Here is a 27640-nt window from a genome sequence, read left to right as displayed (position 1 = left end):
AAGCCAGCAGCGGCGGAGAATGCTCGGCAGTGGCAGCAGCAACGGTGGTAGCGGCGGCCGGGCGCAGCGCGCGTGCCGGGCGGAGAACGCGAGGAGATTGTCGGGGAAGCGAGGCGGGAGGGGGAGGTGTGAGAGCCTGAAGGCGGAGCCGAATGAAGGGAGAGGGGGCGGGGCGGACGGAGGCTTGATACCGCGAGGCGTCGGCGTCCGGCCTTCTTGGGCGAGAGATCCCGCGAGAGAGGGTGCGGGCTCCTGGATGTCCCCTAGCCGTGGCTTCGCTGAGGGGCCCAGGTGGGTGGGTGAGTAGAAGTGCACCTGGTACGCTTGGTTTCCAAATCGTACCCCACTGACCTCTCTTAAGCACACGTCCGAGTGATGAGGGGCTGTCCAAGAGAAACAGGACTCCCAGTCGCTACGGGTGGCTGTTGACTCCTCCGAGGGGCGTGTGCGGCGTCTTGCCTTTTCTTTAGGGTGACACCTCGTCCGCTCGGAGGCTCCCGGCGCCGAACCGGTGGAAGCTGGCGTTGGAAGCACGTCCCCGCGCCTGCCGGGCAGCCCACCGGTGTGCTTGGTGCCCACGACCAAGTGTCTGTCCTCCGGACTTGGAAATACGTCCCACCTCTGCGGCTGCCGAGCGTTTTGTCTTTCGGCGAAAAAACAGAATTATATATACACACACACACACACACACATATATATATAAATATATGGAAGACGAGCCATTTACTCGGTCAGGTTGTCCATACCAACTACCATTATTAACAATTTGAATCCATTCCTACCGTTGTCTTTTATACACAAAGCATTGTGTGGAGAACCGTTGACGCGCTAAAGGTTTCCAAATATTTATCACGCCCTGAAGAAAAAAACTTGCCACTTTCGATCGACATATATGATGATCAGACAAATCGTTACTTTTTCAAAATTTGGGTCATCTTTTTACTCTTAATCCGTATTGATTGATTACAAGGTGCTGTGCAAAGCTTGGAATGGGAACCAAAATGTAAAATCCCCCTTCGATGAGCTCAGAGTATTTACCATACTCGAAGTTGGCTACGGAACACAAACTAAAGACAGTTTTAAAGGTCCGAGCCTGTCATTTAATAAATTTTGGTGAACTCTGTGAAGATAAGGATTTTGTCTGTCTGCTTCCTCATCTTATCCCAGCTCCCAGATGCGTCTAGCTTATAAGACCTTAATAAATGCGTGTATAGGTCAGTGAAAGATGACTTAGCCTTTCTCTGAAACACAGTGTCGTTACATGTATTCTACGAATTTTTGTTTTTTTAATTAAAAAAAAAAAGCAACCACACTATAAGGCTAACTTATACTTCACTTGTGGTTTACTGATTCCCACAACTTTCCCACAAAGCCAGGCCCTCTCCCTAGTATTTGTACTGTTTTATCTTTCTCTTCCTCTAAATTACTCTGTATTTCTATTAAATTCATCCTATAATTATCTACCCATTTCTACAGCTTGTCAAGGTTATTAATAATCATTGTGGCTCTTTAAACTCATTCCAAGATTTCCAGTTCTCAAGTGTTGGTGCTCAGATTTTGACTGATATTATGCAACAATTAAGATAAGTCCCAGGTTTGTCTTCAAAGTGTCTGGATGATCTCATGTTGTAGGGTGCTCCCAATTTTATGAACTAGTTAGAGGAGTAAGTATAAACCTTCCCGTCGCTGGTCAAATCTAGAGTCACTGCTAATGTTTCTGAAATGGAAGAATATTTTGTTTAGAACCACCTTCTAGTCATTCAGGGAATCTGATTCCCTGGATCAGGTCTCACTGTTGTCTTAATCTCTGCATCACTTCAATATTTCTTGAATTGTGAAACCAGAGCAAGTGGAATAACTGGAATAACTTGAACTGGACTAAAACTTGAAAATATATTCCTTATCTTGCCACCCCAATTTGCCAGTATGAGAATATGAGAAGGTGAAAAATGTTTTTCTGTAATGTTAAAGAGGAGTTACAAGTCAGTCTTCACTAAAATATCCTTTTCTAATAAAGAGTTAAAATAGCTCCACAGAAGTTATTAACATCCAGTAACAGCAGTTATCTAAATCTGTACCTAAATATACATTAACCCCATCCCCTAGTTTTTTTTTTTTTTAAAAAACAGTTTACCCTAATTAAACATGGGGAGTATGTGGCTAATTCCCACTGGAGTTCCAAAACTTTAAAAGAAGATAAAGGTAGTTGCAGCAAATTCTACTGCCCCTCTTCCTCCCTATCTCCTAGGATCAGTTTTTTTTTATTCACCAATCCAACACCTCCCTAAGCTTTACACTGGGATTTGGGGAAAAAAAGGTTAAGAAGAAAAGGAAAGGAAAAGGAAACATGAATATTTAGTCTGCCAGGGCATTAGTCTTTATGGAATAAATAGCGTTAGCTTAAATTGCTCACTCCCCACTTAAGACCCGGCCCTATAGCCACTCCAATGCAAGTTTCAAGTATGTGCAGACTGAATGAGGAGACGTAAAGAAGTGTTACAGACTGCTTCGCCGATAAAGTATAATTCCTTTTTGTGCTAGAAACTCATATGGCTCAAAAAAGGTATAAACTAAGTTTAAACCTCGAACTTTGGAGTAGGACTGGAATTGAACTTGTCTTTGAGATTGGGTAGTACCCCATATATTGTGGGAAAATTCATCTTAAGACATTCACCTGCCTTTGGACATACCAACAGCCATGCACAAGCAAGATAACATCAAATCTCTTTTGCTTATCTTCAAGAAGATGAGTGAATCACTTTGTAGTGTGAGGAATACTGAGGTCCCCTTAGATAAAGGATTTAGAAATATTTCTGTTGTTTTCTAGCTTCTTTAAAGTCTACTCCTGTGTTCAGATAACAAGGGCATTTTTTAAGAGGCATGGGTAACGAAATTTTATATTCCAACACTGTTAGGCATAATACTCAGTAACCTGGTATGTCAAAGGAAGGCAGATAACAATCAGCATTACACCGATGAATATCTTCCTTTCCATAAGTGTCCAGGGTGGAAAGAAAACTGGCTATATCCTTGCTTTTAGTACTGCTTATTCCTCCCCTTCTACTTATTTCCAACAATAAATTTGTATTGTGCCAAATAGTCAAAAGGATACAAACTAATGAAAATAAAGATGTGGAAATGGATAAGTGGCAAAACATGAAAGAGGCAGATTATTTTAGGGTGGAGAAAGTAAGTTAAAAGGGTTAAGATGAACTAGCTGGGATGTAAATAAAGTATCCAGCTCTTTGCAGAAAAAGGCTACTATTACCTAGTAAGTAATATTAATCTCAACAACCAATTAGCTTCTCCATAATATCCCAAGAGTAACTTTTGACTTTTTCTCCCCACTATCACCCCCTTCAAAATCCAGTAAATGTGTGAGAAATAAAAATAACTAATTTGGGGAGCATTTTTCCAAGACTGCAATTAATATTCATGACCACGCCTTAGTTTTCTTGAATAGCTATTAGATCTCAAGTCCTCCCCAGAGTGATAACCACAGAGCCTACTTTTACTCTAAACATTACCCAGTAATAGCAGAACAAACGCCCACCCATAGCAGTTCTGGATAATGGTGCTACTGACTCTACCCCCACAGCAGTTGGAAATGTGTATAGGGGAAAAGGAGTGGGGAGGGTGTTGGTTTGCATAATGAGTGGTAAGGGTGGTATCACTGGCACTTTATGTCCTGAGACTAGGAGGCTAAATGCCCTACAGTACTTGGAAGTCCTACTCAACAAAGTCCAGACTTTGAAATACATTAGCTGAACCAATCCCAAATGGAACCGAAATTTCACTATAGATAATCTGAGTGGCACTGGAGTAGCAAATAGGCTACATACCCAAGAGCCCTACATCCACTTTGACACACTAAAAATCTTAAATCTTTGCTGTGATAATCCTATAATTTTCCATGGTGAGTGACTGTATAAGAGTTGGTCATTTTCATTATATTGCCCATCTTTAGCTGTGCTATTCATTTATTCAGCAAGTAATTATTAGATACAGCATTTGTGCAAGGTGCTGCTTGTTCAGTGGTGAAGGAAATGGATATAGGTCTGCCCTCATTGAGCTTACAGACTCATACAGAAGACAGAAAAATAACAAGTAAACAAGTTATTGCACAATGCAAAGGGTTATTTATAAAAACAGACAGGATACTGGGGTGAAAAACAAGGGTGGGGAGAAAGCCACAGAAGGAAGAATTTGAAAGCAACAAAACCGAAAGTGAAGGGAGAGGCCAGCAGACACTGCCATTTGCCTTGCCACGTGACAGACGTGTCCAGGATCACCAGTAACCAGTTTTCAGAGTGTATCTCCTCATGATGCCCTGATCTGAATTTTTTTCTCAGACGCAAAACTATAAGCTTGTGAGCTAAGAAATTCCCATAGTTAAAGCTAACACATTTTATGATATCTGCTTTTGCCAATTTAGCAAACTAGAAAGAGTATGTTTTGGGGGCTGGCTTTTATCACTCAGCACAGTTCTCTGGAGGTTATTGGGTGAATCAATGGTTCATTCTTTTTATCATTGAATACAATTCAGGGTGTGGATGTAACACAGTTTGTGTAACCATTCATTTCCAATTTTTGGCTATTACAAATAAAGCTACTATAAATATTCATGTTAAAATAATGCAAGGATGGCAAAATGTGGGAAGTAGAGCTCTATTTAGAGAAAATGATCCAGGAATTTATAGGCATTTATATAGGATCATGTTATCAGCAACTAGGGAAAATTGTACTTCTTCCTTTCCAATTTGGTTGCCTTTTCCTTTTGTTTTTTGCCTCAGTGCTCTGTCTAGCACAGTAAATGTTGAATAACAGTAGGGACAGTGGGAATCCTTTCAGTCTTTCACCATTAAGTGTGATGTTAGCTGTGGGTTCTACACATGTGCCCTTTATCATGGTGAAGAAGTTCCTTCTAGTCCCAGTTTTCTAAATGTTTTTGTCAAGAGGCGGTGCTGGATTTGGTCGAATATCGCTTCTGCATCAATTGAGATGATGGTGTATTTTTTTCCTTCATTCCCTTAATGTGGTATATTACATTAGACAATTTTCTTATGTTGAAACAACCTTGCATACCTGGGAAAATCCCACTTGATCATGGTATCATTCTTTTAATGTGCTGGATTTGGTTTTCAACTATTTTGTTGAGAAGTTTTGCATCTATGTTCATAAAAGATATTTTTCTTTCCTTGGGGTAACTTTCTCTAGCTTTTGAATTAGGGTGATGCTGGCTTTATAGAATGAGTTGGGAAGTGTCCCTCTTCAATTTTTTGGAGTGGCTTGAGCAAGATTGATGTTAATTCTTCTTGAAATGTTTGGTAAAATTCACCTATGAAGCCATCGTCCTGGGGTTTTCTCTGTTGGGAAGTTTCTGATTACTGAATCAATCTCTTTACTTTTTATTGGTAAAAAAATATTGGTGGGGCTTGTCTGTTCTTCTTGAATCAGTATAGATAGTTTGTGTGTTAATTCTAAAAATCAGTCACTGAGCTATTTGTTACTTAAGTTTGTATCCAGTGAGTTATATGACACAGATTTCCTTGAGTAGGAGGAGCTAACAAAAACAAAAGAACACCTTTCACAGTCTTTGTAAATTGACTCTGCATTGGCTGATGTTCTCCTTCACAATTTAGCCCTCCTATCAAGAAGATCAGCCCAAGGTGAAAGTGTAGTGCAGGGTCCTCTCTATTTTTTCCCAGCCTGAGTCTTGTACTTGGCTTATACTCACTGGTGGCCTTAGGAGTTCCCCCATTTACAAGAATTTAAATGCCTCCTCTATCCCTATGAAAGACTCTTTCCCCTCTCCTGGGTGCTGTATTGTATGCTTTAAAGTAGGTAATCCTTTGCCCCAGACTACTTTGAATTAATTGTATCTTATACTGCATTAGCTCTCTGCAAGCTACTTCTGACTCCAGGGCACGTTCTGAGAGGGTGAGCCAGAGATGAGGTTCCTGGTTCACTCTTTCAGGCTGCCACCTGATAGACTGTCACCAACATATAGAAACCCCAACCCCAATGTATGCCTGGGAGTTTCTTTGTTCCTTATGGAACAGGGCCAGGGACCCATAATGGGAGCAGAGACTGGTTCCACATTGTGCCTAGGAGGGGATAAGGGAGGGGCCCAGCAAGTGTGCCCCAAGCATCTACCATTTCTATAGCTCTGTTTTCTTGATTCAGCCCTTGCCCAGTTACTGCAAGTTAACTCTTTAACTGTTTTCTGGAGTTTTGAGGGAGATGGCTGTCCCAGTTTTTGCTAGTTGTTCAAGGATTCTGTGGAGCATGGCACCCTTGACCATCTTATATCACCATCTTGGTTAACCAGAAGTCCCCTATGGCTTTTTGGCAGGCCTTTTAGCAAATGAACTAGAAAGATAGGAGTTATGATCTAGAACAAGAACTAGAGGTTTCAGAGAGGGGCTGCTCCTAATGATGACAATGTCTAAAGAGTTAGTGTTGGAGTAATAGAGAAATGGTCACTGCAGATGAGAAGATCCATGAATCCTGTGGAAGCATTTGGCAAGTTGGAGCATCGTTTGCAAAGATGTTAGAATTATGACAAAAATTGGGATATAAAGTAAACTTGTTAGGTAAAAATGCTGTGACTGAAAGAGTGGGAGAATGTTACCAGGAACTGGTTAGATGACAAATTCCTCAATGGCATCTCTAACAAGATAAGCAGTTTTCAAAGAGTTTCCTTATGCATTCTCATTCGATTCTCATTATCAGTTTGTGAGAATGGCAGCCTTGCTAATGTTCTTGCCATTTTGTAGGTAAGGAAAATAAACTGAGTCTCAGAGAAACAATAAATGTACCTGAAGCAGTTATAAAGAGTCAATTCATTGTCCTCTATTTTCAATAAAATTCAAATTTAGGAAATCAATTGCAACCTTTTTATTGAACATTTAAAAGTATTCTTTTAAAATTTTTTCAGAGGAACTTTCCTAAGTACATTTTAAATTTCTTTGTATATAAAAAATTCATTCTTTGTATTTTTTCAGATATATTATATATTTTGCACATATTGTACAAAGTAAGATAAAGTACCAGACAAAGGAAGGCTCTGAATATTTGCCCACTTTTATAATATGGAGAGAGCATTTTTAAAGAATCTGTGATGAGATAAAATTATGAGAAATTTTTAAGAATAATAATTATTTAAAATCTATGTCTAAGTAATTAGAAATAAGAACAGGAAAAGAATAGATGTGAGTTTGCTGTTATTTTTGTGTGAATGTGAAGTTTTGTACTTTGGTGATAGAAAGAGAATAATACATATGCATACTCACGAAAGAAAGACTGGTGGGGGTTGGGGTAGGGGAAATTATTTTCCTCAATATTAAAAAAATTGTCTTCACAGAGTTAACTTCACTGGATTTTCCCACTTGTTTAACCATGCAAATTGAACAAAGCACTTAACGGCACTTTTATTGTGCTTCATTTAACTTAGATCAGACAAATTTCAATCAAAGTAGTACTGAGCCTTTAGGAGAAACTGAATTGTAATATGTTTGTAGTAATTTTAACTTGTCAGAATATAGTGTATGCTTTTCTTTATATTCAAAATCAGTTATTACTAGCTACTCTTGCAAATAAGTGGATAATTTTATCCCATTCTCAGATGAACAAATACAAAAGTTAAATGGCTTGCCTAGGGGCACAAATTGAATTAGTAGCAAAAGTGAGATTATAACTCTAAACTACTGATTCAAAGCTTAGTCCAATGAGCCATGCTGTTTTACAAGTAGTAAGCATATTAATTGTCCCTTCAAGCAGGAAACAGAGCTCTAAGTGGAGCATGTTCCCATTCAGAAGACCTGTGTAACTCTGTAAAGAGACCTACTTCCTTCACTTAGAAAAAAATTGTGCACCAAAACTGTCAAACTCTCATTTTCTCTTAAAAAACAAACATGTTATAAATTCAAAAATTAATACAAAATTTGCGTCACAAAAAGCACTGAAATTTATGCTAATGTTTTGATGTTGCTTTTCAATACTGACCATAGACTTTGGATATATGGAATAATGGATTTACAATAATAAAAAAGCACCTAAATAATTTAGAAATCCATTTTCTCTTGATAAGTTAGGCTAAATATAGAAAAAACAGCAATTATGTGAATTTATTTTAATATTTGTATAAATTCTTTCCTGACTCATCCCTCTTATTTCAAATCCACCCTCATACATAATTTGCAAGGTACTTGGATTTCATTGGTATTACATTAAATCTAAGGAGGTGATTTGGAGTGAACTGAAATCAAGAATATTAAGTATTGCATTTCATGAACATAGTATATGCCTTTATTTATTTGGACCTCTTTTAATTTCTTTCCCTAGTATTATGTACCTTTCTGTGTAGTGGTTTTTAAATCTTTTCTTATTCTTATTTTTAGATAGTTGATGTTTTAAGATACTATTAAAATTGGTGGTTTTTTAAAATTTTCATTTTCCAATTGTTGTTAGATTGAAATATGATTGAAAATTGACTTCTTACCCAGGGAAACTGCTAAATTCACTTTCTGACTCTAGTAGTTTATTTTTATATTACTGCTGCTTCACTTTCTACTACAAAATCTATTAAAGTTAAATATATAACTACTATATAACCCAGCACATTCAGTTCTAGTTCTAGATCTAAGATAAATGAATGCATGTCCACCAAAAACATGTATAAGAATGTTCATATAGGTTTATCTATAGCCAAAATCAAAAATCACCTATTAACAACAGAATGACTAAATACAGTGTGGCATATATTTTTTATATAACAGTTTTATTGATATTTAATTCGTGAAGCATAAAACTTACTTTGGAAAAGTGTACAATTCAGTGGTTTTTAGTATTTTTGGAATTGTGCAGCCATCATACTAATTTTAGAACATTTTCATTTCCATAGACAGAATCCCCTCCTCATTCCAGTCATTCTCTATTCCCTGCTTACCACATCCCCTGATAACCACTAATCTACTTTTTATCTCTGTGGATTCACCTATTCTGGACACTCATAAAAAAAGGAAATATATATGACCATTTGTGACTGGCTTCTTCAACCTAGCATAATGTTTTCAAAGTTTATCCATGTAATAGCATATATCAGTGCTTCATTATTTTTAATGGTTGAATAATATTTCATTGTATGGATAGTCTACATTTTTTTCTTCATCTAGTCATCAATTAATGGCTATTTGGATTATTCTACTTTTTGGCTATTATTAATAATTCTATTATGGACGTATATATTCAAGGTTTTGTGTGGACATATATTTTCATTTCTTTTGATTGTGTACCTGGGAGTAGAATTTCTGAGTCCTATGGTAACTGTATGTTTAACATTTTGAGCAACTCCAAACTATTCTCCAAAGTGGCTGCACAATTTTATAATCTTAGCAGAACTGTATGAAGGTTCCAACTTCTCCACATCTTTGCTAATGCCCCTTACTTTCTGTCTTTTTAGTTCAGTCATCCTGGTGGGTATGGAGTGACAGCTCATTGTGGTTCTGATTTGCATTTCCCTAATGACTAATGATGTTAAACATATTTTCTTGTGCTTATCAGAAGTTTGTATATCTTTGGAAAATGTTCACTTAAATCCTTTCCTACTTTTAATTGGGTTACTTGTCCTTTAATTATTGAGTCACAAGAGTTCTTTATAAATATTTTCATTTTATTAAGTCCAATTTACCTATTTTTTTCTTTTGTCATTTGTCCTTTTGTTGTTGTATCTAAGAACTTGTTAACCCAAGTTCATGAAGATTTACTTCTATGTCTTCTAACATTTTCATAGCTTTATACCTTAAATTTAGGTTTCTCATCCATTTTGAGTGAATTTTTCCATCTGATGGAGATAGGGGTCCGTCTTCATTTGTTTGCATGTGCATATCCAATTATCCTGATGCTGTTTGTTGAAAAGACTATTTTTCTCCATTGAATTGTCTTGGCAACCTGTCAAAATCAATTGACCTTAAACATAAGGATTTATTTCTGGACTCTCAATTATAGTCCATCGACTGATATGTCTATCCATATACCAGCATCACACTGTCTTGATTACTGCAATCTTGTAGTAAGCTTTGAAATCAGGAAGTATTAGCCTCCAAATATGCTTCTGTTTTTCAAGATTGTTTTTATGCATTTCCATATTGGTTTAAGAATCAGATTATCAGTTTCTACAGCAAAAGAGCTGGGATTTGAAAAGAATTTTGTTATATATGTACATCAATTTGGTAGTAATGCCATCTTAACAGCATTAAGTCTTCCAATCCATGTTCACGGCATGTCTTTCCATTCATTTAGGTCTTCTTTAGTTTCTTCAAATAATATTTTGTAGTTTAAAGTGTACAAGATTTGCACTTTTGTTAATTGTTCCTAAACATTTATTCTTTTTTGATGCTATTGTAAATGAAATTTTTCTTACTTTCATTTTCAGATTGTTCATTGCTAGTATATGGAAGTAAAATTGAATTTTTTTTTTTTTTGCATGGACAGGCACTGCGAATCGAACCCAGATCTCTGGCATGGCAGGCAAGAACTCTGCCTACTGAACCACCATGGCCTGCCCTGGAAGAACAATTGATTTTTGTTTATTGATTTTGTGTTCTGAAACCTTGTTGAGCTTATGTATTATTATTACTAGCTTGTCTGTATGTTAGTGAGCATGTGTGTGCACATATATTCCTTAGGATTTTCTATATACAAGATTATTTACAAATAGAGAGACTTTTACTTACTCCTTTACAATCTGGATTCTTTACATTACTTTTTCTTGCCTAATTTCTTTGGATAGTATATTTTAGTTTGCTAGGCTGCTGAAAGTGATACCATCAAAATGGGTAAGCTTTTTTTTTTTTTTTTGGCATGGGCAGGCTCCCGGTTGGCTTTTAACAATGGGAATTTATTAAATTACATTTGTAAGGTTAAGAAAAATGTCATGCAGGTAATGCTTTCTTCTGGAAGACTGACTGCCAGTGATCCTTGACTCGTCTGCCACATGGCAAGGCACATGGTTTTCTATTTCAGATGCTTTAATAAAAGTTCATTAAATGAAAAGTATGATGAAATAATTATTTCTCAAGCTAAATTGACTATAACTGAGGATCTATTTCTGAACTCTCAGTTCAATTCCATTGATTGATGTATCTTTCTTCATGCCAGTACCATGCTGCTTTGACCACTGTGGCTTTATAATATTATTTACATCAGGAAGCATGAGTCCTCCACTTCATACCACTTTTTCAAGACGTTTTTGGCTATTTGGGGCCCCTTCCCCTTCCAAATAAATTTGATAATAAACTTTTCCATTTCTGTAAAATAGGCTGTTGGAATTTTGATTGTCAGTACATTGAATTTGTAGATTAATTTAGGTAGTATTGACATTTTAAAGACATTTAGCCTTCCAATCCAGGAGCATGGATGTCCTTCCATTTATTTGGGTCTTCCTTGGTTTCTTTTAGCAATGTTTTGTAGTTGTCTGTGTACAGATCCTTTCCATCCTTAGTTAAATTTATTCCTAGATTGTTAATTCTTTTACTTCTTGGATAGCTTATTATTAATGTATAGAAACCTTACAGATTTTTACATGTTGTTCTTGTATTTCACTTTGCTCATTTATTAGCTCAAGTACTTTGCTCATAGTTTTCCTGGATTTTCTAAATACAGGATCCTGATAGTCTGCAAATAGCAAAATTTTTACTTCTTTCTTTCCAATTTGAGAAAAGTTTAATTTCTTTTTCTTGACTAATTGCTCTGACTAGAACTTCAAGCACAATGTTGAATAACAGTGGTTATAGTGAGCATCCTTGTCTCATTCCTGATAAAAGAAGAAAAGCTTTCAATAACTTGCCATTGAGTATGGTGTTAGCTGTGAAATGTCATGTTGAGGACATTTTCTTTGATTCCTGTCTTTTGAAGTGTTTTTATCAAGAAAGGATGCTAGATTTTGTCATATGCCTTTTCTGCATCAATCAAGGTGATCATGTAGGTTTTCCCTTTTGATTTGTTGGTATGGTATATTGCACTAATTGATTTTCTTGTGTTGAACCACCCTTGCATACCTGAAATAAAACCCACTTGGACGTAGTGGATAATTCTTTTAATGTGCTGTTATATTTGATTTGCCAGTATTTTGTTGAGGATTTTTACATTTATATTCATTAGAGAGATTGGTCTGTAGTTTTCTTTTCTTGTAGTATCTTTAGCAGGCTTGGTATTAAGGTGATGTTGGTTTCATAGATTGAGTTAGGTAGTATTTCCTCTTCTTCAATTTTTAAAAATGTTTTAACTGGATTGGCATTAATTCTTCTTGGAATTCTTGATAAAATTCACCAGTGAAGCCATCTGGTCCTGAGCTTTTCCTATTTGGGAGGTTTTTGATGACTGATTCAGTCTCTTATGATTGTATTGGATTGTTGAGTCTTCTATTACTTCTTGGTTCAATGTAGGTTGTTTGTGTTCTTCTTGGAAATTGTTCATTTCATCTAAGCTGTCTAGTTTTTTGGCATGCAGTTGCTCATAGTATCCACTTATGATCTTTTTATTTCTTTGGGGTTCTTGTTAATGAATCCCCCCTCTCATTTCTGATTTTGTTTATTTGCATCTTCTCTCTTTTTGTCTTTGACAGTCTAGTTAACAGTTTGTCAATTTTATTAATCTTGTCAAGGAAACAACTTTTGGTTTACTGATTTTCTCTACTGTTCTTTTGCTCTGCATTTCATTTATTTCCACTCTAATCTTTGTTATTTCTTTCCTTCTGTGTGCTTTGGGATTAATTTGCTGCTCTTTCTGTAGTTTCTCCAATTGTTCATCTAGGACTTTTGTTTTAGCTCTTTCTTACTTTTTCATGTAGGCATTTAGGGCTATAAATTTCCCTCTCAGCACTGCCTTCACTGCATCCCTTGGTTTGATATGTTGTGTTCTCATTTTCATTCATCAAGATATTTACTGATTCTCTTCCAATTTCTTCTCTGACCCACTGACTGTTTAAGAGTAGGTTGTGTTCTCATTTTCATTCATCAAGATATTTACTGATTCTCTTGCAATTTCTTCTCTGACCCACTGACTGTTTAAGAGTAGGTTGTTTAACTTCCATATGTTGCTGTGTCTTTGTGTGCCATGCAATTTTTGTTGTTGACTACTGGACTTTAAAAATAACACAATGGGGTAACTGCAAAATAAGGATTCCCCCCCACAGAGGTTGTTATTGTTGCTGTTTGTTATTGATCTTTTTTGTTTAGTGACTTACCCAGAGTAATTCTGTGACTTTTTGTCAAGAGCATCTACTGAAATCTCCACTCAGTTAGCATAAAGGCCTTCTTATGATTACAGGGAGAGTTCCTTAAATTTCTTGAACCAGTAAATCTCCCAGCTTTTGTCAAGGGATGCTGTCTTTGTATGTTGGGGCACATCCTCATTGCTCAGACACTTTATGCATCTGTCTTAGCCTTCACTACCTGCTTACATAGAGCCTCAATTTCAACTAGAGGTGAGAGATTTGAACCTTCACAGATCTTTCAAAGGCATTTCCAGCTCTGCACAATCATGTAGTTTTAGATACCCTAAAATATGTTGAAGGTATTTGGTACTCCATGTGAACATGTCTTTCCCCAGATTTTCTTTATACATTTTTTGGCAAGCTTCTTCTTGGTCCAACAGTATCATTGCTTCAGGCAGCCCTGATGTTAAACAATTGCCACTGATTATTTTAGACAAGCAGTCTCCTCACTGAGAGAATTCTGAGTCAGGTAAAAGAAAGACATGCTCTGTGATTGGGTTCGTCCCAGGGAACTGCCACACAGGTCAAATAGTGACAATTCACTGGGAACTCAGCTTTTTCTGGGAGTTTCAATCTCATTTTATCTCCTTCAGTGGTTGCTAGTCTGCTTTTCACCATTCCATTGTACAAGGTTGCTGATTTTCAAGACTACACGGGATCCACATAGGGGAGGATGGAAATAGGGCAAATTAAAACATCACAAAGCTCACGGCTCTTTCCAAGATTCGGTTGTGTTTCTTGAATAAATGCTCTTTGGTTCACTGCAGCCCTTCATTTTTTCCCCCAGAGTTTTGAAAAAGTGATTTTGATTATTTTTGCCAGTTTTTGAATTTCTTTCAGAGAGAACAAAATTTTCAGAGGCTTATTATCTCTGCCATCCCCGAAGCACTTCTGTTGTGATATATTCTTAAAGTGAAATAGTTTACAGCAATAAAAAGAATGAACTCCTGTTTCATGCAACAACATGGATGAAGCTCACAAAAATCATAGAGGCAAAGAAGCTAGAAAAAAGATATGTCTACATACAATATGATTGATTTACATGAACTTCCAAAACAGTCATTATGAATCAATAGTGATTAACTTCAGGGAGAGGGTGTTGACTGAGATGAAGGCTGATGGAATATTATGGGATGTTGGTGGTGTTCTACATCTTGAATTGGAAGAAGATTTATTTTAGTTTCCTAGGCTGCTTAAAGCAGATACCATGAAATGGGTTGGTTTACACAATGAGAATTTATTAGCTTACAGTTTGAGCTAGAGAAAATATCCAAATCAAGGCATCATCAAATTGCCAGCAATCCTTTATTCCTCTGTCACATGGCAAGGCATGTAGTAGCATCTTTTGGTTTCTCCTCTTCTGGGTTTTGCTGCTTTCAGCTTCTCTCTCTCTCTTCATTCTGTTTATAAAGAACTCCAGTAAGAAGTTAAGACCTATCCTGAATGAGGTGAGTCACACCTTAACTGAAGTAGCCCCATCGAAAGATCCTACTTACAATGGGTCCTCACCCACAGGAATGGATTAAGTTTAAGAATGTCTTTCTAGGGTACATACAGTTTCAAACCATGACATGGTTACACAAGTACATTTATTTGTTAAAATTCTTCAAGCAATGAACTTTGTAAACTTTATTTTTTGAATATATATTTTTGTCAAAAAATAACAAAAGTAAATGGTTAACCTCAGGGTCCTTCTTTAATTCTTTTGTTTTTTTTTTGCAGGGGGGGTGCATGGTTCAGGAATTGAACCTGGGTCTCCCATATAGAAGGTGGGCATTCTAACCACTGAATTCCCTGTGCACCCTAATTCTTAAATATAGATTGCCTTACAGAGTTTTGGTTAAGGAGTGAAAGAAAAGTTTCATATTCCTAATTAAGAAATATGTGCCACTGAGACATTTAGTATTATTGTTACTTCCAATAACAAAAGCTTAAATGTGTTCAAAGCTTTACATTTCTCAGACTGCTTTTACATATGGTATTTTATCATTTCTCAAACTGTTGAAGTCAGATGTTATATTTTCTAAATGAGGGGACTCAGTTGTAGAATCATAGAATTTGTGAATAGCGGGGTCAAGCCCAAACTTTAAGTGTCTTACTCTTAGATTTTTATGCTTCCCGCCACACTTAGTACAATATCAGTTATTAAAGAATATTACTAGTCATCACTATATAAAAATTTGATTGGTGCCCAAGATCAAAAAACTCTCTATTAAATCATTTTTAAGGGATGATTTTAATCCTTAATTGTATAGGTAATCTCAAGATTCTAGGGATAGAAAGAATTTTGCACTTCTTCTTTTGAGTCTATCTGTGAGATAGAGGAGTATTTGTCATCGAACTTAAATATATCTTTTGGTGATATTTCACAATATCATGTAGTCATTATGAAAAGGAAGTCATTTCATATTTAAACTCTGTTTCTGCAGCTTAATTTTTCTGTGCTTCTACTGAAATATAGAAAAATTGATCACAATTATCTATGATTGCTTTCTTAAAATTTGACGAATATTAAAATGTATCCTTACCTTAATGGTCTTTTCTCTAATGTCTATTACCCTACTACATTTAGGCTTTCCGCCTGTCATTTACCAAGCATTCATATGTTGGTTACACTTTTCTGAATATTTCTCCATCAGAAAAAAATCTTTGTCTTTCATCTCACTTATGTCATAAGACTTTAAACTGGAACACAGTATTTAAACATCTGGTCAGTGAACAATATAAAAGTTTTGTTGTTGCTTCTGATATATCATGACTACTAATAATATTCTTCCATGCTTATATAAATTTCTAATATCCCTTTCTTCTGTTTAAGTGATTTAATCTCCATTCATTCCCATTAAAACTTATCATATTTGTGAAGATGACTGAATTCTGTCATGTTTAAGTAACATACATGTTAACTAACTCTGCATCTTTGACTAACTTAATAAGTATATTTGCAACACCAATACTGAGACCACAAATAACAATAATAAATAAATCAGGATCCACAAAGCTGCTATGTATTTGTGGATAACTACTAAAAAGCCTAAATTTGCTTTTTAGGTAAATGAAGAATAGCATACCAGTGAGAAAGTGCTATTTATAAAGGGAACAAGGGGCTTGGGAAATTTATTTATGTTTTTGCAATTAAACTCTAAATGGTTGATGAAGCACTAATTTCAGACCCCAGAGAAAAAGTATCTTTAGCTGGATTTTTCTGCCCCTCATCCCAAGCAAAACTTACTTTCTCAATCACTCTGGGATCCCAGGGTAAGGGGCAGGGATTTCTCCTCCAAATAACTCTCTACAGCCTGACCCCCCTTTTCTTCTCAGGAACATGTCTGTTCTGTGATATCAGCCAAAATATAGTACACACAATCTATTCAATTCCACAACTAATATTACTATCTCTTGGATAATTTCAGAACAAACTACTAAATAGAAGAAATGAGATATTAGTGTATAGTGCTTCACTAGTTCAATCTAGGCTGAAAGCACTAAACCATCTTTCCTAAGCTATCTCCCTCCTTGCAGTTGCTGCTCTCTCAAGTCCAAACCCTGGAAATCTCTGGCTTTTCTTTTTAGTCAATTCTACTTCCATTCTCAAGACCAGGGCAGATAGACCTTTCTCAGAAAACTATACCCTTGAAGATGGAGGATCCTTTCCTGCCCAGACCAGCTTCAGGTTAAAGCTGCAGTTCTTGTAGCCATCTTGCTGTTCAGCCTGTCCAGTGCCATTTCATGATCATTTTCTTTCCTTTACTTTGGATATGTGATAATATGCAGAGATTCCTGAGTTCAGCTTTAATTATGAGCCCTTCCTCAGTTTGTTCTTTCTCTTGTTTTCCCATGTTCTTTACTGTCTGGACCCAGAGTTTCTTTAAAACTTTGTTTCCATACAGCAAACTTATATAACTCCACACCACACCCTCCCTCTCCCTCTAAACATCATTGTTTTGGTTTGCTAATGTTGCTGAAATGCAATATACCAGAAATAGATTGGCTTTTACAAAGGGGATTTATTAAGCTACAAGTTAAAATTCTAAGGATGTGAAAAGGTCCAAATTAAGGCACCAACAAGAGGATACCTTCTCAGAGGAAAGTCTCCTGGCATCTGGGGTTCCTCTGTCACATGGGAGGCACATGGTGATGTCTTCTGGTCCTTCGAGCCCACATGTCTCCGCAGGTGTTTACCTTCTCTCTTAACTTCTCTTGGCTCTGATCCCTCTCCAAATGTCTCTCCCTTAAAGGACTCCAGTAAGTGGATTAAGACTCACCTTGAATGGGAGGGGTCACATTTCCATGGAAACAGCCTAATCAAAATGTCTGCCCCCACAAGACTGGATTAAAAGAACATAGGCTTTTCACAGTTTTTCTAATTCCCAGCATATCTCTTCCACAATATCTTTACCACATAAGAATAGCTGTAAAGTGTGTTATTAACTCTCCTTTGAAACATTAGCTGAAGATAATTTTACATTAGTGATGTTTATTTTTCTGTCATCACACTGGTATTATAATGATTTTCCTACATTTCATTCTTTGGTGAAACCTTTGGAAAGAAGATTAGATGCGTTTCCATCTAAGTGGGTTCAGGTCTGGGTATATCTATATTGAAATATTACTAGCTGCAGCACTTGCAAGAAGAGCAAAGAAGCTTTCAAAGAACTGCAGTAGTATGGTTTGGTTTACACCTCTTCTAGGTAATTAAACCATTTAGCAAAGTTACAGTTAGAGGACTTAGGCATGGCTGTATTTCCAGAGAGATGCATTAAATGGTAATTAGTAGAAATCTGCTATGAAGATAGTTTTCTTCCTATCTTTATTGATGTCCTGGGTGAAAGAATTCGGAATATTGGTTAGACTAAAGTGGTTGAATTGGTAGTTTGCTAACATCCTAGAGAAAAGAGAGAAATGACCTGGATAAATAGTTAAAATGTTAGACTGAAAACAGGGTGTGAAATCATAGGCAACAAATACAAGGTGAGGTTAATTATACAAAACGTTCCCTCAATTTAATTTGAGAAGTAATTCTTTCACCATACTTTTAATTTGATGGACTTATACTAAAACAATGTGTCTATCTAAAACAGTGAACTTTAAAAATTTTGTGGACAAATTAAAGAGACTTCTAAGATTAATGTCAAAATCAGCAAAAATAGAAAAAAATTCAATTTACAAAGAAAGGAAAATCTGAAGCATGTTATGAGGAAGGTTCAGAAAAGTTGTTTACTATTTAAGAAGGATTAAAAAGAAGAGGAAGACTTAAAGGAGGAATACAACATTTGGGCATAATTCCCTTTTTCTTAGATAAAACAACCAAAAGAAGTATGTATTTTACTTATTTCTTTCCCCAAAGTGTGGCTTGGGCAGTATACTTTTTAGTAGAAAGAGTCCTTCTGGTAGTGAAAAAGATAGTTTTAATTGACTTCCCACTCTTCCCAACAACAAATGGCTTACTTGTAACTGGGGCTATAAAGGAACAGCTCTTCCTGGCAAAAACAGTGTTTTTTTCTCCTTTAAAATGTCATATATTCACAGAGTTCAACATTTTAAAATAATGTAAAGAGGAACATGGGGAAAACGTTAGGTCTCACCCTATTTGCCATTTGCAGAGCTCTCTTACTCACTTATGTACACATGAATGCAGCCATAATTATTCTATTTTCCTAAAGGATCTTACAGAGTTTCTTTATCCATATACCAGGAAATACTGCAAAAAGTAGCACATAATACACACTATTCTATACCTCACTTTTGTGCATGTAACAATGCAACTTGATGATCAATACATGCAGATCTTTCTCATTTTTTTCTTTAAAACCTCTGGGTAGTTCTCCACTGTGTAAATGTACTATAAAATTTTCAACCAATCTCCTGTTGATGGGCATATGAGTTTCCAGTTTTATGTTACTTCAAGCAATACTGGCATGGATAATGTTACACATAATGTCATTTCACATGTGGGCAAGTATTTTTGCAGGATAAATTGTTACAAGTGAAATTGTGGAGTTGATGGATACATCATTTTGATTTTGATAAACCTTGTGAAATTTCCTTCCATAACATTGAATCAATTTACACTCTTTCTAACATTTGAGAGGCCCTGTTTTCCTACAAACAATAGAATGTGTTATGAAGCCTTTGGATCGTTGCCAACCTGAAAATGGTATCTCTGTAAAGTTTTGATGTGGATTTCTCTGATTCTGAGTGAACTTGATCATCTACTTACGTTTTCAAGTTATTTGTTTTTTTTTCTATGACTTGAAATGTATTTTTTTTTTTTGCTCATTTCTCTGTTATATGGCTGGTTTATTGTTTTCTAATAGTTCTTCATATGTTAGGAAGATTGGTTTTTTCTATGATAAGAATTTCACAGTTTGTCACTAATCTTTTAATTTTCTTTATTTTTTTTATGTCATTGAATTTATTATTTCTTTAACTGCGGCTTCTCGATTTTGAGTCATAAATACAAAGACTTTCTACTCTGAGATGTTGTCTTAGTTCTTTCTTAGCAGATACCACAAATACCACGCAATAGGTTGGCTTACACAACAAGCGTATGGGAGCTCACAGTTTCAGAGATGAGAAGTCCAATGTCAAGATACTGGCAGGGCTTCCTCCCAGAGGACTACAGTGTTCTGGTGCCAACTCCTGCGATCCTTGGGATTTCTGCCTCAGGTCGTACGGCGAGGCCCTGTCCTTTCTCTTCCAGTTCTGCTAACTTCTCACTTCCTGTTCCTCCTCTGGCTCTCTCTTCCAGGGAGGAGCCAGAAACCAGAAGTGAGCAGGAAATTGAGATAGGAGAGGACTTGGCTATGTGAAGGGAGGCAGAGATGCTAGCCAACGAACCCAAAGGATTGCCAGCCAACCAGCATGCTACAGATCTGGGAAAAAGTAAGCTTTCTAATTCCTTGATTTGGACTTCTTGCCTCTGAAACTATAAGCCAATAAATTCCTGGTGTTCTCACCAACTCATATTCATCATAGCAACCTGGTAAACTAAGACAGATGTTAGAAATTAATTTCCTGTGCTTTCTTCTAGTACTTACTTATATGCTCTGATTATTTTACATGTAAATATTTTATTCATTTGAAATTTATGCTGATTTTGCTAGAATATAATGTGAGGTATGACTCCCACATCTATCCCTCAAATATTCTACCACCATTTATTGAAGTGGTCTCTTCCCCCATTGTTTTGAAATGCTACCTTTATTATATACTGAACTGCAGTATACACTTGGAATTCTTTTGGGACTTTCTACAATATTCTCTTGGTCTGTTTGTCTATTCATGAACCATTACCACTATATGTATAACCAGAATAGGCAAATTCATAGAGACAGAAAGTTAGATTAGAGGTTACTGGGGGTCGGAGGGAGGAAGAGTTATTGTTTATTGAATGCAGAGGTTCTGTTTAGGGCCATGAAACCATTTTGGAAATAGTGATGTTGCACATTATGAAGTATTTAACATGAATTATGCGCTTGAAAATGATTAAGATAGTAACGTTTATGTTATATGTATTTTACCACAGTAATATTTTTTAACATTTGATAAAAAACCTTTGGAATCATCTCAAAGAAAAAAAGAAAAGAATAAACACTTGTGTTATAATTACAGATTAACATAGAAAGCATTGACATCTTTTTGACATTAAATATACCAACCAGGAACATCTTCCCTTACTTCAGATTTCCTTATATACCCTCCAGTAGTGTTTCAACATTTCTTATTAAGTGTATTCCTGTGTAATTTATCATTTATTTACTCTTTGAAGTGTGTATTTTCTTCCACTATATGGTCATTCTGAGTTTTGTTTGGTTTCTGTGTATGAATTTTGTGCCTCGCTACTTTGCTAAATAGTTTTTCAGTGGATTCTTTTCAGTTTTCTAGATATGTAATTATAGCACCTGGCAGGAAAAATCGCAATGGATGCTGTAGAGAAGAAATTTTGCTTTTGTAAAGTTTAGTGGATGGAAGTCCCTTCTGAAAATCTCAGGAAGGACAAATATGGTTGTATTATAGACTCTTTGGTACCCTTGACTACAAAGGTAATGCACAGTGTACAAAAGCTGTAGGTCATTTTAGGAGGGATGTCCCAAAAGGAGAATTGTATTAAAACAGAAATGGTGGGCGGGCCGCGGTGGCTCAGCGGGCAAAGTGCTTGCCTGCTATGCCGGAGGACCTCGGTTCGATTCCCGGCCCCAGCCCATGTAACAAAAACGGAGAAACAAAATACAATAAAACAAGAAAGTGTTTAAAGATGTTTCCCTTTCTTCCTTCCTTCCTTCCTTCTCTCTGTCTTTCCTTTAAAAAAAAAAAAAACAAAAAAAAAAACAAAAAAAAACAGAAATGGTGCATTATTATCTTAATCTCAGTCATCGCACTTGCCATCGCATCTTACATTTATATAACTCTCTCTATTTAAAAAATTAATCCCAAACTACCGACCTGTTATTACCACTGTTATTACCAAAAATGAAAAAACTATCTCCTAGATATTCATGTAAGGCTCAATGGAGCTTAACTTTAATACCATATGGTAAAGGAAAACAAAAACAAAAACAAAAATGGTTGTATGCAACCAAGATTCCACTTTCACTAGGATTTTTGTTTAAGAGGCTTAAGTGAGTTGCTTTCTGTTGGCAATGGGCATGGCAAATCCTCATAGCTGAAGTTTCTAAACCCTCTTCACCTAACAGTGATCTCCTTTGTTGATCTCATCTGTTAAGTTTGGCTTTTAATTTTGCTTGCATTGACTTTACAGACAGACCTGTTTTCTTTATTTGATTATGTTAGCTCAAATATGTAGTGAACTCAGCCACTTAGTGATGGGTATGTAATTTTAAAAGAATAATGTATAGTGAATTTGATGAAAGAGTACAATTTTTGCTAGCAAATGGAGAAGCAAATGTTTGACTTTGAGTAACATCTTGCTATCTTTTAGAGGAGTTGTCCAACTGTCTTTTGCTAGGAGACACAGAATTCTGGTTGCTGAATTTCTGCCAGCTTTTTTCTATATACAGTGCTCAACCTTAAATTAGACTGAGACAACTTGTCTTCTTTAAGTGCTTCCTGGGATATTAGCACCTTTTAGTACTAGTTTCTGGAGAGCTGCAGCTGTCACCCAAGTCTTAGTATGAGCTAGCCATTATAAACCTGAAATTGGGTGTGCTGAAGAATCTTCTCCTATGAGGTATATCACAAGCTGTGCTATGTTAATAACTTGAAAAAACAGAAACAGATATATTGGAAAGTTGTGTCAATGAATATATAAGATGTACAATAGAAAAACCAAAGGTTGTAAATACATAGATTTGTATCTATCAGTACTGAAATCTTGATTTTGCTTTGGTAAATTTAACTTTACTGCCTTGTTTCAGATATATTTGAATCCAGGTATTTTATGATTCTTCTACTTTAAATTTTCTAAAGAAAATCAAGATATAAAATGCTTCTAAAATCTTAAGTTTTATGTAAGTTTTGTTTATTCTGAGACGTTACTTCTGAAACAAAACAAGTATAACTTCAGATCAAATGACAAGGAATTGAAATCTTAAGACATTTATCCTGTGAATGTTATCTGAAAGAAGCTGGCACTTAAAATTCCTCATTGATAGGAGGCTTTTGCTGGCCCCAAATGTGAATTACTTATGCAAGATGTTCCTTAAGAATCTCTGTTTATGAGATAGAGACCTTAGGGTATGTTATAAAGGGTGTTGCCTTGTTTTATAGGCCTTCTGATTTGCCAACATACTTGAAGTTTGAATATTCAAGTCATTCACATACCTCTTCCTTTATTGATGTGGTTTTAAAAGTTTCAGGTACCTACTTGCAAATGTTTCCCAGGTATATTACCTTGTGTCTTGGGGTGTACTGTAACTTTTACCACCTTTCTTTTTTTGGATTATTTTTAAAACATGGTGGGGCGAATTTTATCTTTCAAAGCAAAGATGACTCAGAGAAGACTAGGGCCTGTGCCAAACCCAGATCGCTTCCAATGGCCAGCAGAAGGGCAAAGGAAGGCTCTCCCTACTGTTTCATAATTGACAAAGATAGAGGTGCTCTTTAAAAAAAAAAGAGCACTAATTTTATTCCTGAACTTCTTTAATGATCTCAGTCTTCTTGTACACATTCAGGTCAAATCAGTAAACACAAACTTGAAATGATTTCTCATCCTTTTGGATGGTGGAGTACGTGGGAATGAGTAGACCACAGGAATAGGGCTGAGAAGATGTTGCTTTCAGAGCAGAGTTTCTCTAGCCAACATCTCCTGGTGTGCAGATCTGCCTCTCTAATCTCTGTTCAGAGTTTTGCCTGGTACACCCAGTTTTTTCCCTCTAAAAGCTAGGAATTAAAATTTTCACACACTTAGAACCTTAGTAAGGCATTTAGTTGTGCCCTTTTAGATGAAAATTCTAGTCCATCTATTTTATTTTTATTCTTTTTAAGTTCAAGGAGGTATGGAATAATCATAATAGAGAGTGGACTTTGCAGTCAGATATGAGGTTACTGACTTTTTCACTTCTTGAGCAAGTTATATAACATCCCATCTGTAAGTTGGTTATAATAAGACCAATCTCATAGGACAGCTATGAGAATTCACTGAGATCATGCTTGTAAAGTGCTACCCAGAACCTAACACATGGTTGGAACTCCATTTATGTGAGTTTCTAAAATAATTTATTTGAGGCATTCCACTTGCCCACTTGTTTTGTGAAAGGAGTTTTGTTTAAAATACATAAAAATATATGTTCGTTCATTCATCATATATTTATTGTGCACCTGCTTTATGTCAGACGCAGGTTTAAGAGCTGAAAATAAGTAGTGGATGAAACCAAGAAACAATGCCTGCCCTCATGGAATCTGTATTAAATAAGCATATGAAATATATAATATGTCAAATTATGATAGCTAACTATGGGAGGGAGAGAGTCATGCCCTAAAAAGTTAACATTGAGTAGAGACTTGAAGGACAGACAGGGTGGAGAATGGTGGCACTGAGCCAGGTAGATACCTTGGCAGATGAGGACATTGCAGGTACAATATCCCCAGGCGAGGGGACTGGTGTGTCTGCAGTGGAACAGGAGATGCAGCCAGACCGACAGCAGAGGCCTCATCTTGTGGGACCTCGTGGGCTATATAAGGCCTTTGGGAGTTCCTCCATGTGAAAGCAGAGTCCAGTGAGGGTTTTGAACAGAGGGATGATGTGGTATAACCAAGGTTTCAAAAGAAAGCACTTTGGCTGGTCTGTTCAGATTCTAGAAGAACAAAGGCAGAAGCAGGGGAGACCAGCAAGAAAGCTACTGCAGTAGTCCAGGCACTCCATGGTGATGGCCCAGACCAGAATGGCAGCAGAGAAAACAGTGAGAAGGGGTTGGCATCTGTATACACTTTGCATATAGGGCTGATGGAACTTCTTGACGGATTATTTATAGGGTGTGAGAAAGAAAGAGAGGAGTAAAGCATGACTTCAAAATTTTTGGCCTTGGAAACTGGAGTTATCAATAATGGAGAGGGGAAGATTGGAGAATTCACAGATTTGGGGTGGAGGGCAGATTAGTAGTCTGGATTTAGATATGTTAAGTTTGAAGTTAAAATGTGTCCATTTGGCTTTTAAAACCACGAGTCTTGTTGAGGATTACCAAGGGAAGAGTTCGGTAGAGAAGAAGTTCAAAGATGAAATCTCCGGGCCCCATAACATTAAGAGATGCTGCAGTTGAGGAGTAATGATTTCATTTGCAAATGTGCTGCTTATAGTGAAAGTGCAGTTTGAGGAATACATTTTGAGGAAGTTTAGCTATATTCACCTCATTTCCCAGTTCAAGCCGAAAGAGAATGAGATATTTGCTTCCTTGAAATAACAAATATCACATACCCACTGCTTAAGAAACATATTCAGGGAATGTGTACAGAAAGTAGATTTAAAAAAAACTGTCTCCATAACGGAAACTCTAAAAGCCCTGAAAAAGAAAACTCTAGGGCAAGCATCAGTAAATTTAGAAATGGCTTACAAATACATGAGCAGTTCAAAAGTGGGGGAATGGCAGGGAGGTGTGGTTGCCTATTCCATGATCAAAAAAAAAAAAAAAAAGTGGGGGAATGGACAAGGTTGGGAAATGATAGCCAGTGTTTTTAATAAGGAGAGCCATGTGGCTGATTTGGAAATGGTTATGAAAGTTTTAAAAAAGAGCACTGATCCAAGTTTAGGAGGTAGAAAGGAAAACAGTTTCAAAATCAAGAATGGCCTAGTAGCTATTGGACTAGTAGGAATGGTTTTTTGCTGAGTGAGTCATTTCTTCCTTATGGTATCAGGAGCCCAGCCTGAAACAGATAGCTCACTCAAAAGGGGCAATTGAGAATTTAATGAAGGAGTTCATTAAATTATAAAGTTGTAGACAGCTTAAAGGACCCAAGAAAAGGGGGCTACCTAGATCTCCTATAGGCCCAAGGGAGCGGGGAAGGCAGCCATGGCTGTTGCAGTAGGAGAGGACCAGGGGACAGGAACTATGAGCTTTAGTAGAGGACGACAGGCACTGCCAGCATGTAGTCTGCGTGACGGGAACCAGAGGAATAAATAAGCAACTTCACTCTCCTCCCATTGTCTGGTGTCCTGCTGGTGCCTCTCATTTGTGGAATCCAGCAAGAAGCTACTAAGTAAGCAAACCCAAGGAGGCTGTCCATATAGGCCAGCCTCCAGGGTAAGAGCAGGGAGGGGAAAGATGGACAGTGAATCTGAGGGACACATGAGACTACCCAGGATTCTCTTTTATGGGAGACTACCCCCATAAAAACACAAATGTTTTTAATAAGGCTCAGGAAAAAGTTAAAGAATGATGAGATGAATCACAGGATTACTTTAGGGATACTATTCTGAATAATTTTAGCACTAGCGATACAAATTCTTTGCATTTTTTTTCATTCTTTCACCATCACCCCCCACCAGTTTCCTTTTTTATTTGGCAACATTGGTTGTTTTTGTTGTTGTTTGTATTGGTGGTTTGACTTGTTTTATTTTGTTTCAGCTGCAAAGTTCAGTACATATTTGTTAACATTTATGAAGACCTTGACATTTGAGAAGAATCTGCTTTAAAGAAGGGCACCAGGTTTTCAAGCTATACAAAGTCTAATTTGGCTGTAGTTCTGTGCAAATAAGTTTAGAAGTCTTAGCAATATTGAGAATCTACTCTAATTTTTCTTCCTCTTAGTTGTAGTTGGATAGCCTGTCATCAGAGAAAGGGGGTTAAAAGTCTCATTCTAGCAGAAGAGTCACTCCCAAATTTGTTTTCCCCCCTCCATATACTGTTAAAGTTTCCTGCTGACCTCAATGTTTGTAATGTTCTTGTACTGACTCTAAAATCTCTTCACTGCACACATTTAGTGAATGGATGTAGACCAATTATAAAAGTAGAATTGATGAGTTATGGACTAAAGACAGGAACCACAAAACTTAAAGGGTGTGAAATGTTATCTTGAAAATGATCTGATAACAAGCTTCATAACCAGGAATATGAAAACCTTTTGCAAATACCCATTACTTTCTCCCAAGTGGATTGGTGAGGGCTGTTGGTTGTCCCCCAGTATTGGTTCTCCCCTTCTTTCTTTGGGAATAGATTCCCCAACTTATTTTTTAATTATTTATTTTTTATGATATATATTATATATTCATAGACCATGTAATCATCCAAAGTATACAATCAATGATAAAGCTTGGTTTCAAAGTTCATTTTATTTTATTTTTGGGTGCATGGATGGGGACAAATTTGGTTTTCCCACACGGCAGGCACGCATTCTACCACTGAACTATGCATGCACCCCTTAGAACCCCCAACTTTTAACTGCGCACATTCCTAGCTACATTTGTTCCTATGTCTGGCCATATATTTTAGGATCTGGTGGATGGTATTTGAACAGAAAGCAACCACGATGGTAAGAGCTGCAAAAACCATCGTAGACCATGGTCTGGAAGCTACATCTTGAGAACGAGAGAGCAACAAAATTGAAAATGCCTCAATCCAGCACACTGATGAGCTGCTGTATGACTCCTGGACTGCATTCGCTCCAACTCCTACATGAGAAAGAAATCAGAGCCCATTGTTTGAGCCACTGTTTTTCTGGCCTCTGTGACAGTGGCCAGACTTGTATCTCTATTTATTCATGGTCCTTCTGTGAAATAAAGCCCTGCTTGCTAAATTACAATAGTAGTTGTAGTTGAGTAACTGTTGATAGAGAATATACTTAATGACAAAGAGGTATAATAAGTGCAGGACAATTTAAAATGTTTTATTTAATTAATAGCATCTACATACATTTTAAAACAATAGTACTTGTCTATGTGAGATATATTTCTTATATTCAATCTATTGATAA

General features: G+C 36.6%; 1 long non-coding RNA gene across 1 annotated transcript; it reads left to right on the top strand.

Moving 5' to 3' along the window:
* Window positions 1-190: 190 nt before the first annotated feature.
* On the top strand, window positions 191-27431 carry LOC143676307 (uncharacterized). The gene is made up of 3 exons (XR_013171990.1): window positions 191-299; window positions 20028-20161; window positions 27160-27431. It is a non-coding gene; the product is annotated as an uncharacterized LOC143676307 (long non-coding RNA).
* The last annotated feature ends 209 nt before the right edge of the window (window positions 27432-27640 follow it).

Source organism: Tamandua tetradactyla, chromosome 3, assembly GCF_023851605.1.
Source record: "Tamandua tetradactyla isolate mTamTet1 chromosome 3, mTamTet1.pri, whole genome shotgun sequence".
Taxonomy (NCBI): Eukaryota; Metazoa; Chordata; class Mammalia; order Pilosa; family Myrmecophagidae; genus Tamandua; species Tamandua tetradactyla.
This window is presented reverse-complemented; position numbering and strand designations above follow the sequence as displayed.